This window comes from Arachis ipaensis, chromosome B3 (assembly GCF_059453495.1).
Source record: "Arachis ipaensis isolate K30076 ecotype BB chromosome B3, ASM5945349v1, whole genome shotgun sequence".
NCBI lineage: Eukaryota > Viridiplantae > Streptophyta > Magnoliopsida > Fabales > Fabaceae > Arachis > Arachis ipaensis.
In genome coordinates, this window is record NC_142438.1 from 26,416,708 (window position 1) to 26,434,177 (window position 17,470).

The following is a 17,470-nucleotide window of genomic DNA, read 5'->3' on the forward strand; positions in this document are numbered from 1 at the left end:
TCGACATTAAATAATAAATAGATAGAAAATAAGGATATAAATACTTATGTATATCATTGGTGAGAATTTCAGATAAGTGTATAGAGATGCTTTCGTTCCTCTGAACCTCTGCTTTCCTGCTGTCTTCATCCAATCAGTCTTACTCCTTTCCATGGCTGGCTTTATGTAAGGGCATCACCGTTGTCAATGGCTACATCCCATCCTCTTGTGAAAATGGTCCAAATGCTCTGTCACAGCACGGCTAATCATCTGAGGTTCTCGATCATACTGGAATAGGATTCACCCTCCTTTTGCGTCTGTCACTACGCCCAGCACTCGCGAGTTTGAAGCTCGTCATAGTCATTCAATCCCTGAATTCTACTCGGAATACCACAGACAAGGTTTAGACTTTCCGGATTCTCATGAATGCCGCCATCAATCTAGGTTACACCACGAAGATTCTGATTAAGAGATCTAAGAGATACTCATTCAATCTAAGGTAGAACGGAAGTGGTTGTCAGGCACGCGTTCATAGGGAATGATGATGATTGTCACGTTCATCACATTCAAGTTGAAGTACGAATGAATATCTTAGAAGCGGAATAAGTTGAATTGAATAGAAAACAGTAGTACTTTGCATTAATCTTTGAGGAACAGCAGAGCTCCACACCTTAATCTATGGAGTGCAGAAACTCTACCGTTTGAAAATACATAAGTGAAAGGTTCAGGCATGGCTGAATGGCCAGCCCCCAAAATGAGATCACAGGATCAAAATTACAATCCGGGATGATCCGAAGATGTCAAATACAATAGTAAAAAGTCCTATTTATACTAGACTAGTCACTAGGGTTTACAAAAGTAAGTAATTGATGCATAAATCCACTTCCGGGGCCCACTTGGTGTGTGCTTGGGCTGAGCTTGAATGTTATACGTGCAGAGGCTCTTTCTGGAGTTGAACGCCAGGTTGTAACGTATTTCTGGCGTTCAACTCTGGTTTGTGACTTGTTTCTGGCGTTTAACTCCAGACAGCAGCGTAAAACTGGCGTTCAATGCCCTTTTACGTCGTCTAAACTCGGCCAAAGTATGGACTATTATACATTGATGGAAAGCCCTAGATGTCTACTTTCCAACGCAATTAGAAGCGCGCCATTTTGAGTTCTGTAGCTCCAGAAAATCCATTTTGAGTGCAGGGAGGTCAGAATCCAACAACATCAGCAGTCCTTCTTCAACCTCTGAATCTGATTTTTGCTCAAGTCCCTCAGTTTCAGCCAGAAAATACCTGAAATCACAGAAAAACACACAAACTCATAGTAAAGTCCATAAATGTGAATTTAACATAAAAACTAATGAAAACATCCCTAAAAGTAACTAGATCCTACTAAAAACATACTAAAAAGTAAAAACAATGCCAAAAAGCGTATAAATTATCCGCTCATCAAGACGCATCACTTCTCTGTAGAACGTGACATAGCTCTCCTTGTGCCTCAATGCTGTGTCTTCAGCCAACCTCACAGAACCCGCCAAGGCAATAGAGCTAGCCTTTTCACCCTCCAACTCTTTCTCTACCTTTGCCAACTTCACCTCCAGCTCCTCCTTCAAACCCTTAATCCGATCAAACTCTAACTTAGCATCCTCCATAAAAGATTTTGTAGCATGAACCGGGATATCCTGAGCAGTTTGGAAAAGAGCCACACCCATATGTGCCATCTTCACACTGCTCCTAGTGATGAAATCTAGATGGTGAAGAATGGACACATCATTCATCGGAAGTCGACCATAAGGGGCGATCTGATTGTCAACAAACCCCACAGCATCAAAATCAGGGGCATCGAGATCAAAAGGCTCAACAGACTTTTGTTTCTTCAAAGGAGGACCCGTAGTTTGAGAGGAGGCAACAGCAGAGGATTGGGGTGGATCAACCAAATGAATCGAAGGGGTAGGGATTATCCTCCTTGGACCGGAAGCAACTGAGACTGGTATCTTAGGGGGAACCTGAGAAGACCCCTCCCCAGCAGCCTTGGACGACGCAAGCTGAGCTGCGGTGGCCTTCTTGGCCTTCTTGAATGCCTTCATTGAATCCGAAGTCTTTGCCATTTCTGAAAATTCACAAAAACCGACAGGGCCGAGTTATATACAAAAGACAAAGTAAATAAAGCAAAGAACCAAAGAAAGGAAATCGATCACTACCCAGCTCGGCTCGGAGAAGTGAGGGGTCCCCTAAGAATTTCTTGGTATCAAGATAGGGAGGCTCCCCCCAATTCTCCTCCAACACAGTCACAAAGGCCTGCTCGACCTCGTCCAACATCTCCCATGAATACCTCGACACAACAACATTCTTTTGCCACTCTAAAGGAAAAGTGGGCTCATCATTCTCATCCAGAAAAAAGGGGCAAACTCCTTCAACAGCTCGGACCTTGAAGAAATAGTTCTTAAAATCACGGAACGACTCGTCATACATAGAAAAAACTTTCTTCCCTTGCGAAGCTCGGAAAGAAACCCAGGCAGTCTTTTTCTTCACTACCCCAGGTTTTGTCAAGAAAAACAAATAAAAGAAAAGGGATTGCGAAGCAGAGACGTCAAGTTCACGACACAGCAATTGAAAGATCTTTATAAAGCCCCAAGAATTGGGATGAAGTTGGGACGGAGCTACATTGCAAGACCACAACAGATTGGTCTCAAAACGAGTAAAAGGAATGGTGATATTCATCTGGCCAAAAAAGAAATCGTATGCATAGAAAAAAGGACGGTCTCCAACAACTCGAGTAGAGAAACAAACTCTCTCTTTAGAAGTGGGGGGTACAGGCTCATAATTCTTTTCCTCACTACCACTACTACAAACCCTATGAAATTGCCTAAGCTGCTGACAAAATTTGGAATCAACCAAAGAAACACACAAAAGAACCATTGAATCCACCCAATCAGCCATGCCCTCAGGGACTTGGGAAGATGTCTCAACAATGTTCTTGCGAGAAGACATGAGGTCAACTAGTCCTACAGCAAGAAAAGAAGAAAATAGATTACTAACCCAAACATCTCGGACAAAGTCAAAAACAACCCAAGCAGAACACGACTCAAGCATGCAAACAGATAAAAAGGAAAACCCCAAGACAAGGTCCAGGGGCATCCTTTGGAGGCAGTGACAGAGTAAAGACTCAGGAAAAATCTACAAGGCTAACATCTTGACAAAAACCCTCGACGAAGAAAAAACCCCCTTCCAGACAAACAGCAACACGAAGAGAAAGATAAAGCAAATATAAGAAAGAACGTTATCTGCTACAAAGTCTACCAGTAAAGAAAGTTACAAAAGGCGCAGTCTTTTTTACCAAAAGATTATCAAACAGTTCATCGACCCAAAATTCCAAAATATGAAGGCGACAGTCGCAAACAACAAATTGAGCATAACAACGCAAAAAGATTCAGACTTTCCAGCATGCATTTCAAACGAAAATTAGAGTTTTATCAAAAAACCGAAGGCAAAAAGTAAAGAAGCAGAAAGTAGAAACCAAACCTGGAAAAATAGGAGAAAACCCTGAAAAAAGGTTGAGAGCAGAAGCGACAGGGAGAAGAGCCACCCCTCGAACAGAAAGCCTCACAAAAGTAGGAAACAGAAGGCGAAATCCAGAGTCACCTCTCTTCCACAAGAAGCAATAACCAAGCAATGTCGTAGGGAGAAACTATAAACTCCAGGCGAAAACAAAAAGGGAGAAAGAACAGGGAGGTTACGGAGAAGAGAAACCGTTTTTCCTGAGTGTGAAATTCAAAAATAAAGAGGTTAAGAGAAATGGGGCAATTAAAAACCAATTAATGAAGGTATTAAAGCCTCGCATATTCCCAGAGATAAGAGCGCTAATGCAAAAGCGCGCGCCTTTTAAAGAAGCGAAAGAAAACGTTCCGTATTCAAAAAAGAAAAGCTCTACAAAGATGAAGTCAACAAAATGCTCGATTTCGGCTTCACCAGAGAAGGATCGAAGTCCTAAAACTAAGACTCGACCTCCGAAAAGAAAGACCGAGCTCGAACAGGGGTACTGTTCATACCCTGGGTCAAGCTATCCGACCCGGGATGATTAGCAACAAAGCGACCGACCTCTTCAGGTCAGATCATCCGACCTCTTCTCAAAGAGCTCGGCCAAATCGACAGGAAAGCCCAAAAGGGGCCCAACTTAAGGAACACGACCCAGACCATAAGGCGGCCCAAGCCTATAGGGATAAGGGCGGTTCCCTTGAAGATAAGCTTACCTCACCCAAAGGATAAGATAAAGATAAGATGACTAACTTATCTTATCTAAAAAGGTCACTCTACACCATTATAAATACACTGGAGCACCCACGTATAACTCATACTCTGATTCTACATAAAAAAACCTGCTAACACCCTTGCTAACTTAAGCATCGGAGTCCCTTGCAGGTACCCCCACCCTCCGGTGACGAAGGATCAGCAGTGCAGCTAGTCCCTTAAGTCGGACACGACAGCTCCGGCCGCCACCCACCAGCCGGACACGTCATCTCCGACCAGCATAGAAGATATCGTCCGAGATCGACCCACAGTTTCAGGTAACCCCCAGAATAGATACCAACTCCCAGGCTCAAAGGGAAGAGCTCGACCTACTTCCAGAAGTCCAAGAAAGAGTCCGGATTAAAGAGGAAGCCCTAAAGCGTCGAATGGCTCTGAGATATAATCAGAAGGTAGTCTAGCGAACCTTCACCACCAATGATCTCATCTTAATCCGAAATGATATCGGAGCAGGTCGGTCAGGAGAAGAGAAGCTAGCAGCTAACTAGAAAGGACCATACCGAGTAACAGAAGTACTGGAAAAAGGTTACTACAAGGTGTCTGACCTCAAGGGACGAGAGCTACCCAGGTCATGGCACACCTGTAATCTAAGAAGGTACTATAGTTAGAAAACAATAAAAGATCTTGGGTCAAGGCACACTCTTTTTCCTGAAAAGGTTTTTTAATGAGGCGCCAGGCCGAGATCTAGAAGGGTAAGCACTCATATGTATACACTCTTGTTCATATTTCTATCTTTTATCATCATTTGAATAAAGTTTTTAGATTTCCTAAAAAGTTTCCTACCAAGACGCATTAATCTAAACTCATAAAACGCAAAAATACATCGTCCAATTACGAAGAGATCGGCAAGGTGAAAACCAAATTCATCGTTCGATTACGAAGAGGTCGGCAAGGTGAAAACCAAATTCATCGTCTGATTACAAAGAAGTCGGCAAGGTGAAAGCGATAAAAGCAGATTAATGCAAGAAGTTATAAAAAGCAACCCATAAAAAGCGACCTGACGAGGTCTGACTAAAAATCAATTACTAAAAATAACTTAAGAAGGCCCGACAGAGAAGTCGGACCAAAGAAAGGATCACTAAAAAGGACAAAGACACCTCCAAAAGGTCCGAGCTGCTTCGCTATAAAGGTACAAGTCTTGCAAAAAAGACACTACCTAGAAAGCAAAAGCACAAGTCGAAGACGACGCTAAAAAGTCATCCAAACAAACTATAAAGAAAAGGTTCCTAATCGGAACACTACCTAAAAAGTTATTGAAATGTGACTAAAAAGCCCGGATAACGAAGTCCTACAGGTCGACGTCAGCCAAGAAAAGGCGCAAAGCACAATTTCAAAGAACAAGCCAGAAGGTTGAGAAACAACTTAAGGCTCAAAAGGGGAACAGCTCCGTTCAAACAAAGAAACAAGGCTACAAGGAAGTCGATGACTAAAAAGGTTCTATAAGAACACTAAAAAGTCATCGGACAAGTTAGTCCGGACACCGAAGGATGACCTCGCCCAAACAGAAAGCAAGGCATGATCCAAAAAGGCCAAAAACCCACACTGCAAAAGAGGTCGGATAGGAAAAATACCAAACCTTTATAAAACTCTACAAGAGTTGCAAAGTGATGATGAACATATCAGCAAAAGCATATCTATAATAAAGCATTTAAAGACTCAAAAGGCTACTACTGTAAAGCAGCCTCAGAGTTTTAAGTATTCTGTTTTGCAAAATAAGGTTGCCAAGAAAAGCAACCAAAAGTGTCAGAGAAAGTCAACCAAAGACTTACACAAAAAAGTTCAAAAGTCCACAAATCGGACTATAAAACAAGCACAAGAAAGTTACAAAGGATCTAAATTCTCTCCAGTAGTAGCATCCTTGGCTGAAGGAGGAGGAGCGGTCGCGAGCGGGACGGCATCAACAATTCCATTGGGACGATTTAGGATCTGCACATCGGGATCGGAATCTGGTTGGTCGGCACTATCTTTCCATCCTCCACCACATTGTCCAAGCTAAAAAGAGTCAGGTCGAGCTCGGGAGTAAGAACTCGAACTTGGGCTTTCAAGTTCTCATATGCATCAGTCACACTACCTACCAGATGACCTTGGATCTCAGCATAGTCAGCCTGGGTAGACTCAAGCCTCTCCTTAAACTCCAGCAGCTCGCCATAAGTACGGGTATAGCTCTCTTTGTAATTTTTTGCTGTTTCTCCAGCCAGATTCGCAGCCGCCTCATCAGCGGTAGCCCGGGACTTCTACTTCTCCAAATCCAGATCTATCTTAGCCACCTTAGCATCAAGTTCATCTTTCAATCCCTTAATCCTGTCAAACTCAGTCGTGGCTTCTTCCATAAAAGCCTTAGTGGCACGAACAGAGGATTCCTTGATAACCCGGGAAAGGGCCGCCCCAACATTAGCCACTCGGATACTACTACTCACAACAAAATCAAGATGACGAAGAATTGACACATCATCTAGAGGAATACTACCGTAGGGAGCAATCAGTTCAGTAGCAAAACCCACACCATCAAAATCCTTGGCATTCAGATCATAAGAAACAACAGTTTTTTGGCGTTTTGGGGGAGGACCAGCTACAGTTGCTGCACCAAAAGATGGCCGAATTAGGTCAGAAGGAATTGTCCGAACTTGAGGAGTCGGAATGATCTTCCTCGGCCCGGAAGCATCAGAAGTCGGCTGCTGCACCTGAGAAGATCCTTCTCCCGAAGCCTTTGCTGACAGGTTCTGTACATCCGTCACCTTTTTAGCCCTACGAAAGGCCTTCATAGAATCAGTGGACTTCACCATTTCTAAAAAATGGAACCAGGGAAACAACATCACAAATCCATAAGAGATAAATCGGCAAATAAATAGAAGAAAGCCATTACAAAATGAAGTTGAACACTACCCAGTTTGGCACGAAGGAAGGAAGGATCTCCTAGAAACCTCTTCGTGTCCAGATGAGGAGGCTCTCCCCAGTTCTCCTCTAAAACACCAACAACAGCTTGTTTTAACTCACTCAAGCTCTCCCAAGAGTACTTAACTACTACTGGATCCTTTTGCCACGATAAAGGGAAGGTAAGTTCATTATTTTCATCTAAAAAGAAGGGCCGAGCTCCCTCAACAGTTCGGACCTTGAAGTAATAGTTCTTGAAGTCGCAAAAGTACTCATCATACATAGAAAAAACTTTCTTCCCTTAAGTAGCTCGGAAAGAAATCCAAGCGGCTTTCTTCTTAGCTACCCCAGGCTTTGTCAACACAAAAAGATAAAGAAAGAGAGTTTGGGTAGGTCGGATACCCAATTCCTGACACAACAGTTGAAAATTTTTTATAAAACCCCATGAGTTTGGATGGAGCTGAGAAGGGGCTACATTGCAAGACCACAACAGGTTAGTCTCGAAAGTGGTAAAAGGGATGGTGATATTCAACTGACTAAAAAAGAAGTCATAAGCATAGAAAAAGGGCCGTTCCCCCTGAGTCAAGGGAGGAAAACTAACCTTCTCCTCAGGGTCAGGTGACACCAACTCATAATTCTTCTCCTCGTCCCTATCACTACAAATCCTATGGAACCTCCTAAGTCTCACACAGTACTCGGGGTCAGCGACGGTAACACACATTAAGACTATGGAGTCCAGCCAGTCAGACATGCCGTCAGGGATCTTAGTAGACATCTCAACAATATTTTTTGGGGAAGACATAGGCCAACTATCCTACAGTAAGAAAAAGAAGAAATGGATTACTACCAAACAACTCGGACAAATAAGGAAACAACTCAGACAATAAAAAGTAATCAGCAAGTGTCAAATATGGCAGTAAAAGGGAAACCCCAGGACTCACGCTAAAGTCTAGAGGCACCCTTTGGAGGCAACAACAAGGCAAGAACCCAGAAAAGAGAAGTCGATGCAAAAATCCATGCCCTAAGCCAGCCCTAAATACAAGGAGTTCAATCATCTTTTTTTTTTTTTAGAAAAACATCTCTCCATACAAACAGTGAAGGCCGTCATCATCACAGACCATGCAAAAGATCTACCAAAAGTTCAACAAAAGCCTTACAAAAAGCAAAAAGAGGTCATTCAAGGGTAAAAAGAGACAGGAACAGCGGCAAGCAAAAAGCCTTACAAAAAAAAACTACCAAAAAGCACACATTTTAATCAAACAAAGAGTGACAGGGAAAAAGTCACAACGACGATCAGACGCAAAGATGCAATCTTTTTGCAGAAAGAAGCAAGCTTCTCAAGAGTGAAACTCAAATCAAAATCAAAATACACAACAGCGAGAGCATGCATAAAAGAACGATCATCAAAGTATAAAAGAAGGAAGACCAACCTACCGAGAAAAAGACGATAAATGCTCAGAACAACGACACCAACAAGCCGTTACGAGCGAAGTAAAGGGGAAGCCTAGGGACGTGAAGACAAAGGAAGCAGACGATCAGAGCGCCTCAGCAAATAACCAGCAAAGAGCGAAGAGAAAGGAAAAGAGAAACTGAAAATGATCCTTTAAAATTTAAAATGAAATACAAAAGAGGGAAAAGAAGAAACGGCAAAGGGAAATTTAATGAGTTTTTAAACCCTCGCACGTTCCCAAGAAAGTGTAACGCACGCTACAATCAAAAAAGAAAGAGAGAAACGCTTTGCATTCAAGTAAAAACAAGCTTGCCAGAAGTTACACGAGAAATCAACCAAAAGCTAAATGCCCGAGCACAACTTCCTCAAAGGGGTCAAAGTATAAAAGACACGACCTCAAAGGAAAGATCGAACTCGAGCAGGGGCATTGTTCATACCCTGGGTCGAGCTATGTGACCCGGGTTGACTGAAGACAAGAGCGACCGACCTCTTAAGGTTGGACCGTCACCGACCTCTCCTTAAAGAGTTCGGCCAAATCGCCATAAAGGCCCAAGTAGGCCTAGACGAAGGAGCACAACCCATTCTAAAGGCGGCTAAGCCTTAAAAGATAGGATGGTCCTCCTAAAAGATAAGATAAGATAACTAACTTATCTTAATGCTCACCCCACACCACTATAAATACACTGGAGCACCCAGGTATAACTCATACTCTGATTCTACAAAAAAATACCTGCTCAAAGCCCATGCTAACTTAAGCATCGGAGTCTCTTGCAGGTACCACCACCCTCCGGTGATCCAGGATCAGCAGCACCACCAAAGTCAACAAGTCGGACACGACAGCTCCGACCACCACAGCAGATCTCGTCCAGGACCGACCTTCAGGTTCAGGTAACTCTCGGAACACTAGGTATTTTGGTTCTTTATTTTTCTTCTAGATAATCTTTCTAGCTAATGAGCGGATAATTTATACGCTTTTTGGCATTGTTTTTAGTATGTTTTTAGTATGTTTTAATTAGTTTTTGTTATATTTTTAGTAGTTTTTATTTAAAATTCACTTTTCTGGACTTCACTATGAGTTTGTGTGTTTTTCTGTGATTTTAGATAATTTCTGGCTGAAATTGAGGGACCTGAGCAAAAATCTGATTCAGAGGCTGAAAAAGGACTGCAGATGTTGTTGGATTCTGACCTCCCTGCACTCGAAGTGGATTTTCTGGAGCTACAGAAGCCCAATTGGCACGCTCTCAATTGCGTTGGAAAGTAGACATCTAGGGCTTTCCAGAAATATATAATAGTCCATACTTTGCCCAAGATTTGATGGTCCAAATTGGCGTTCAAAGTCAGCATCAGAATTTCCGGCGTTAAACGCCGGAACTGGCACAAAAGTGGGAGTTAAACGCCCAAACTGGCACAAAAGCTGGCGTTTAACTCCAAGAGAAGTCTCTACACGAAAATGCTTCAATGCTCAACCCAAGCACACATCAAGTGGGCCCAGAAGTGGATATTTACGTCATTTACTCATTTCTGTAAACCCTAGGCTACTAGTTCTCTATAAATAAGACCTTTTTGCTATTGTATCTTTACCTCATGACACATTACACGTTTCATTTTGTATCTTCTACGGCATGAGTCTCTAAACCCCATGGTTGGGGGTGAGGAGCTCTGCTGTGTCTTGATGGATTAACGCAATTACTACTGTTTTTCCCATTCAATCATGCTTGTTCTATTCCAAGATACCACTTGTTCTTCAACCTGATGAATGTGATGATCTGTGACACTCATCACCATTCTCACCTATGAACGTGTGCCTGACAACCACCTCCGTTCTACCTTCGATTGAGTGTGTATCTCTTGGATTCCTTAATTAGAATCCTCGTGGTATAAGCTAGAATTCATTGGCGGCCATTCTTGAGAATCCGGAAGGTCTAAACCTTGTCTGTGGTATTCTGAGTAGGATTCAAGGATTGAATGACTGTGACGAGCTTCAAACTCGCGAGTGTTGGGCGTTAGTGACAGACGCAAAAGAATCACTGGATTCTATTCCGACATGATCGACAACTGACAGATGATTAGCCGTGCTGTGACAGAGCGCGTTGAACATTTTCACTGAGAGGACGGGAGGTAGCCATTGACAACGGTGAAACCCAACATACAGCTTGCCATGGAAGGAGCCTTGCGTGCTTAAAGAAGAAGACAGTAGGAAAGCAGAGATTCAGAAGATGGAGCATCTCCAAAACCTCAACATGTTCTCCATTACTGCAAAACAAGTATTTATTTCATGTTCTTTTACTTTTTACAATTAAATCTCAGAGTTATTGATATTCTGACTAAGAGTTACGAGATAACTATAGCTTGCTTCAAGCCGACAATCTCCGTGGGATCGACCCTTACTGACGTAAGGTATTACTTGGACGACCCAGTGCACTTGCTGGTTAGTTGTGCGGAATTACAAAAGTGTGATTGTGATTTCGTGCACCACTAGCAGCTTCATGAATTTAGATTAAAGATAGTTTCCTTAAAGATTTGGCCAAATTGCCAAATAGAGGAAAGAAAACGGTTCAAAATTTAAACCGTAAGATTACCATTTTCAAAGCGTATTGGTTTGAACAACCGGCATTTGAGATATTAGCCGCAGAGAGTATCTCAACTTTAGATCAAGTGTAGAACATTCTACTAAGATAATTCAGTCAAGAAAAGTTAGTAGTAAAGATTCCATAGATGAATTTAACTCGACGGTCAAATTCATCGTTGTCGATACAATTTTTGGCTTAGGACACGTTTTTATCTCTCACGGTATATCTTTTCTTTTCACTTATCAAGTCTAAATCCACCTTATTATTTTATGATGAGGTGATTCTTAGATATTTATCAAATTTTTCATCACAGAATTTCTGAGAATAACTATGTGGAGAATCGGGGTGTTATATCCCACCCACCTTACAAAAAGTTTTGTCCTTGAAACTTCGAGTATATCTTAAGGGTTATAAAACCACAAAAGATCCTATATTAACTATCCCAACAACTATCTTCTGCAAGGAAAGATTCGATCCTAAAGGTATTCGTAAATGAAGTCGATGGAAACTCTCCACATTCTCGTGTCACCACGCTTCCACTGCGCATCACACACATCGGGCCATCTTGGATTCATCGTTACCATTCTCGTACTATTCCTATCCCAACGTTTAATATTCGATCGTACTTTTAAGTACAGCATCTGCGTGCCACACAAATATGGTCATCGACGTTTAAAAGTTTTGTGATGGCGGTCTATATGATAATTGCATGTGTTGCGAGAATTCTATATTGATAAATTCATCTACTCACAGTTATTGAGGTCTTATTCATTCCCAATAAGCAACATCAAGGTGATCATCCTTAACATATCAAATTAAGTGTGAATAATTCCTGAACAAGGACTCGTAGACGATCATGCTAAATATATCAATGAGGATACCTAACAGCATGAGAAAACAAAAAGCAGAGTATACAACGAAGCATAGTCAGTCCATTCCCAGGCTCTATTAGGAACGAACTGCTCTGATACCAAATTGTAACGACCCAATTTCTGGCAAGTCCGGATCACTGTCAGTCGTCAGGTGTTACTTCTCAGTTGCCCTATAATACTCTAGAATCGGTAATACTTACTATATATGAGCCTTTTGTACAAACAGAATTACATATGTTAGCTTATTTTTATTATATGCTTTTCTTATTAAACCTGTTAGCAGCAACCAAAAAATCATCAGAGATAGACAAAATAAAATAATTACCAAACTAACGATAAAACCAAATAGCAACAAGATTACAGAAAGCTTTCATACACATATACACCTTAATTTAGTTCATACAAGCTTGACATGCTTATATATATATATACACAACTGACAATTTTGCCGATACCTGGTTCACATAGAAAACTCCTAAGATGGTATCCGGGCTAACAGAAGAAAATAACAAACCTAATCCCTTGAAAAGCTACAAAAGTGAGGGAAAGTAGATTCTAAGGAAACAAAGACTGTCTATCCTATATCATACCATCGCTGAGGCACAAGTCTATAGAACATCATCTCAGGACTAGTCTTGAGCACCTCCTATAGGGTTCGGAATCATATGCTCCTCCGGTGCTTCTCTGAATATAACTCCAGTGGCGGCGACCATGTTTGGATCTCCCATCTGTGGGGGAAAGAGAAAAGGAAGGGGTGAGAACCTATATGGTTCCCCGAAAGGTGACATCGTGAAAACAAATCTCTCTCGTGAAACCTAGAGTTCCGGCTCTATCGTAATAAATCGCTTGCCAAGTCTCTCGGCTACTTCCGTATCGCGGGCTCTGACATAACTCCTTCTTGGCATCTTTCTTTGGGATCAAGGTCATTCTCACGCTATTCTCTATGACTAATATTTCGAGCTTTATTATCTTATTCTAAGATTTGGAGAAAGTTAAACCATAAACTTTTAAAAATACAAACAAGAAACAGAGAATAGAAAATTAACAAGAAGCAGATAGCGCATTGAAGAAAGAATGAACAGTAAACAATCACAATCAAAGGTGCAAACAATTGATGATTCATGCCTGTACCTAGCAAAGGCCATCAGCTCATGCGTCGGTTGTCTACCCACAACCCGACATTACTCAAGGCGAACCCCGAATATGATTTCTTTACCGTGTCAGTTAGGCACAATTATCATTATGGGAGAATCCATGTCAGTTAGGATATCTTGGCATCACGGTAGAAACAGGCTATCAGTTAAACGAACATTCCCGCATTAGCAACCTCAGGCTATCAGTTAGGCGGGTACTTTCGCATTAGCAATTTGACACAAAGACCCGTTCAACATACAATATGCTATCAGTTAGGCGGACATTCCCGCATTAGCAATCTTAGGCTATCAATCAGGCGGGCACTTCCACATTAGCACTTTGGCACAAGGCCCATTCAACATATACTTTTCATGATTCATTATCCATTTCAGTTATCTCTTTCATACATGGCTTCTCATTTTCTTCTTCTTTCATCATGCCTCCGTATCACCATTTAACTCTAAACATTCATAGGGACAACTTATATTCTTATTCACTTTCCTGACTTGTTTAGCCTAATGCCTCTTTGGCGACCAGTCTTCTATTTAACAATTAATATAACGAACATACTCAGATTTGTACAAACTTTATGCCCACGCATTTGTATCAAACTCAAGTTTCACTTGGTTTAAGTTTCAGAGTAGTCTCATTTCCAGAACAAAAGTTATGCTTATTCTATTTGGAGAGGTTTCTATTTGGTTAACCGGTGAACCGGTTAACTTCCAAAGTGCATAATTAATTTTCTAGAATAGCCATGGCTTTGAAATTTTAACTGAATGAATTAGACACCATAGGATTTCATTTGGTTTTAGTTTCATCACAAAAACTTTTCTGCCTTAGGAGATATTCATCAAGAAATTTACTGCTCTAAGTTTGTAAATCCTGTTTAGCCTTTAATGAGCAGTAAAATGTTAAAGCCTATAACTTCTAATCCATAGCTTCTAAAATCCTAAACTTTTGAGGGAACGAAATATACATCATGAGGGTTCTATCAAAACTGGTTGCACTCAATTTGGAGTTTAAGATCAATACCAGTAACTCAAACAAGTCACTGGAATTATCAACGAGTTTCAGAAATTTCATGTCAATAAAACAGTGAACCTTCCATTTTGTAAATTGCATATTTAATTCTATAATAATGGGATTACCCCAAAATTTGGACACACTGTTATTCACATGCCAATCTTTCGACTCTCTTTCAACCCAAAAACCCATTAGAATCAAAAGTTGTGTAGGTTGAAAGTTGCTACTAGATTAATTCAAAAACAAATTTTTCAGCAGAAACCATTTACTTTCAAACATTTTTATCTTCCAACCTACTTATTAGAAAATTCTAAAATTTTGAGAGGATGATCTAACCTCGTCAGGTATTACCAGAGAATTATTACACGATTTTTGAGTGGCTAGATTTTTCCCAGAATTTTGCGCAAGTCGCTGCCTAATTTTAGTAACCATATCGGCAGAATTTGGCTTAGGTTCCAACTAACCTTTTCGGTAAGCTTCACATCACCTCTTAATCATCTTTTTATCTTTATCATGCATAATTTAACATCATAACTAGCATCAATTACTCATAACATCATCAACAATCATCATTCACATAAACACAAACATACAATTACACTAGCCTAACCCCTACCTCAATGGAGTTCACCCTTGCTCAAGAAATCAGTTCTAGTTTTTCTTTATCTCTTCGGTCAAGGCTCTTCCTTGAGCTGGGATTTTGGAAAGTCTTAAAGGAGGATGACAAAGAAGATCATGCTCAAGGAACTCCTAGAATCAAGATGGTGAGGTGAAGATCATATTTGTAGCTTAATGAAGGCTTGATGGAGGTTGGAAAGTTGGGCTCTAAGCTCTCAATCTCCTCGGTTATTCTTTCCTCTAATCACTCTCCATTTTTAGCTTCTAATATCTCTAATTATCCATCTTCTCTTGTTCTCTTGTTAAAGCTTCAGAAATGAGGATGAGCATGTCTATTTATAGTGTGGTGAATGGTGTGGTAGGTTACCACCAAATCAAAGAAGGATGACACTTGTTTAATGGCATGTATCTCTTCATTAATTGCTTCCTAATGACTCATCATTCTTGGCCAACTTGTGGCTGAGGTTTGGTCAGGAAAAATAGAATGGAGGGAGTGGTTTAATTGTGGTTATGTGGCTTAATCTAGGGAGTGGTTTGGTTAAGAAAAATTCGGTTCGGTTTAGGTTTGGTAAGATTTTAATTAAGCTAGGTATTTCGGTTCTTTATTTTTCTTCTAGATAATCTTTCTAGTGGCTTCACGAATTTAGATTGAAGAGAGCTTCCTTAAAGATTTGGCCAAATTGTCAAATAGAGAAAAGAAAACGGTTCAAAATTTAAGCCGTAAGATTATCGTTTTCAAACCGTATCGGTTTGAACAACCGGCAATTGAGATATTAGCCGCAAAGAGTATCTCAACTTTAGATCAAGTGTAGAACGTTCTACTAAGATAATTCAGTCAAGAAAAGCTAGTAGTAAAGATTCCATAGATGAATTTAACTCGACGGTCAAATTCATCGTTGTCAATTCGATTTTTGGCTTAGGACACATTTTTATCTCTCACGGTATATCTTTTATTTTTACTTATCAAGTCTAAATCTGCCTTATTATTTTATGATGAGGTAATTCTTAGATATTTATTGAATTTTTCATCACAGAATTTCTGAGAATAACTCTGTGGTGAATCGGGGTGTTATAATTTGCATCTAGCATCAAAACACAAGCTAGAGACATTACCATATTGGACTCTCCCCAATATTTGTCAAATTTTTCTTTCATTAAGGTTGTCATTTCTCTCATGAAGGAATCTATACACAGATTTAAATTTCAAAGTCATAGATAACATGTTGTAAGTAGAATTCCATCTTGTGGGACAATTAATGATGAGTTTTTTCTCTTTCAAATGCTTGTTCTGAGCAATCTCAACAAATGTTTTAAATCTTGAATAATTAAAATTGACATACTTGACACTTTTACAAAATTTGTGAATAATACCTTTAATTTTACCTAGTCCATCTTGTACCAACAAATTCAGAATGTGTGCACAGCACTTAACATGAAACAAACTACCACCAACATGTAATGAGTTGTTATCTGAAATAGTATCCTTAAGAGCCCTTAAACATGAATCATTATAGGAAGCATTGTCAACAGATACTGAGAAGACTTTGTTTTCAATTCCCTAAGTCTTCAAACACTTAAAAATAGCATCCGCAACATCAATGCTATGCCTAGGAGCAGGTACTTGGACAAAACTCAAAATCATTTTTCTGAAGATTCCACCATGCATCAATAAAGTGACCTGTGATAATCATATATTCAACAATTTGATGGCTTGATCTCCACATGTTAGTTGTCAAATTTATCTTCCTAACACCTTATAACAAAGCCTTTAATTGTTTCTTTTCTGCCTCATATATTGCCAAGCAATCACTTCAAGCAGTTTTGTGGGAAACTTTATGAAATTCAGAATTAACATATTGGAAGCTCCACATCCAAACTTCATCCTCAACAATGCTGAAAGGATGCTCATGAACCATAATTGCTGTAACAATTATTTGTCTCATTTTCTCTTGAGAATATCTTGCACCTGGTATCACAAAGGGATTAACACTTGAATTGGAAGGTTGAAATGGAATTGATAGTTGCTTCTTTTGTGCAGCAACATGCAATCTCCTTTGTAAGCAACTACTAGAATGCCTCCATAAATGTGAAGTACTAGCTCCTTTTCCGGCGTAAAAAAAACATAGATTTGCAATACTTGTAAATAGCTTTTATACCTTCAGAACTTTTAACTTGATCAAAATCGTCTCAAATTGGTGAAATCTTTTTTTTTGTAATAACAGTTTCATTACCACCATTTTCATTTGTAACTTGATGATTTGTAATAGTTGTTGTCTATATTGGTACTGATGTAGTTGTCGATGTTTCTAATAGTGCAATTTTAGTATCTATTGTTGGCGTTGTTGGTACTGACTGATTAATTTTTTCTCTATTTAAAGAAATAGAATTGGTCAATGAATCACCTGGAGTTATAGATTCAGCCATTTCTAAAACCTATCGTAATACCTAAACAAAAATTAACAAACAATATTATCTCATAATTTTATTTTTTACTTTTATTATATCAATGGCATAAAGTAAGAACCTTTTAATAAAGAAAAAATTGATAAAGTATTATGTTTGAAAAAGTAGAAATAATATCACAACACAAATAAAAAATCGAACTTAAAATAAGATCTTTGACAGAATAAAACTCTAATTGATGAAAAATAATTAACATTAT

The 17,470-nt window shown here is 39.8% G+C and overlaps 1 pseudogene; it reads right to left on the reverse strand.

Moving 5' to 3' along the window:
* Positions 1-15,946: 15,946 nt before the first annotated feature.
* On the reverse strand, positions 15,947-17,232 carry LOC148570114 (zinc finger BED domain-containing protein RICESLEEPER 2-like; annotated as a pseudogene).
* Between the last annotated feature and the right edge of the window lie 238 nt (positions 17,233-17,470).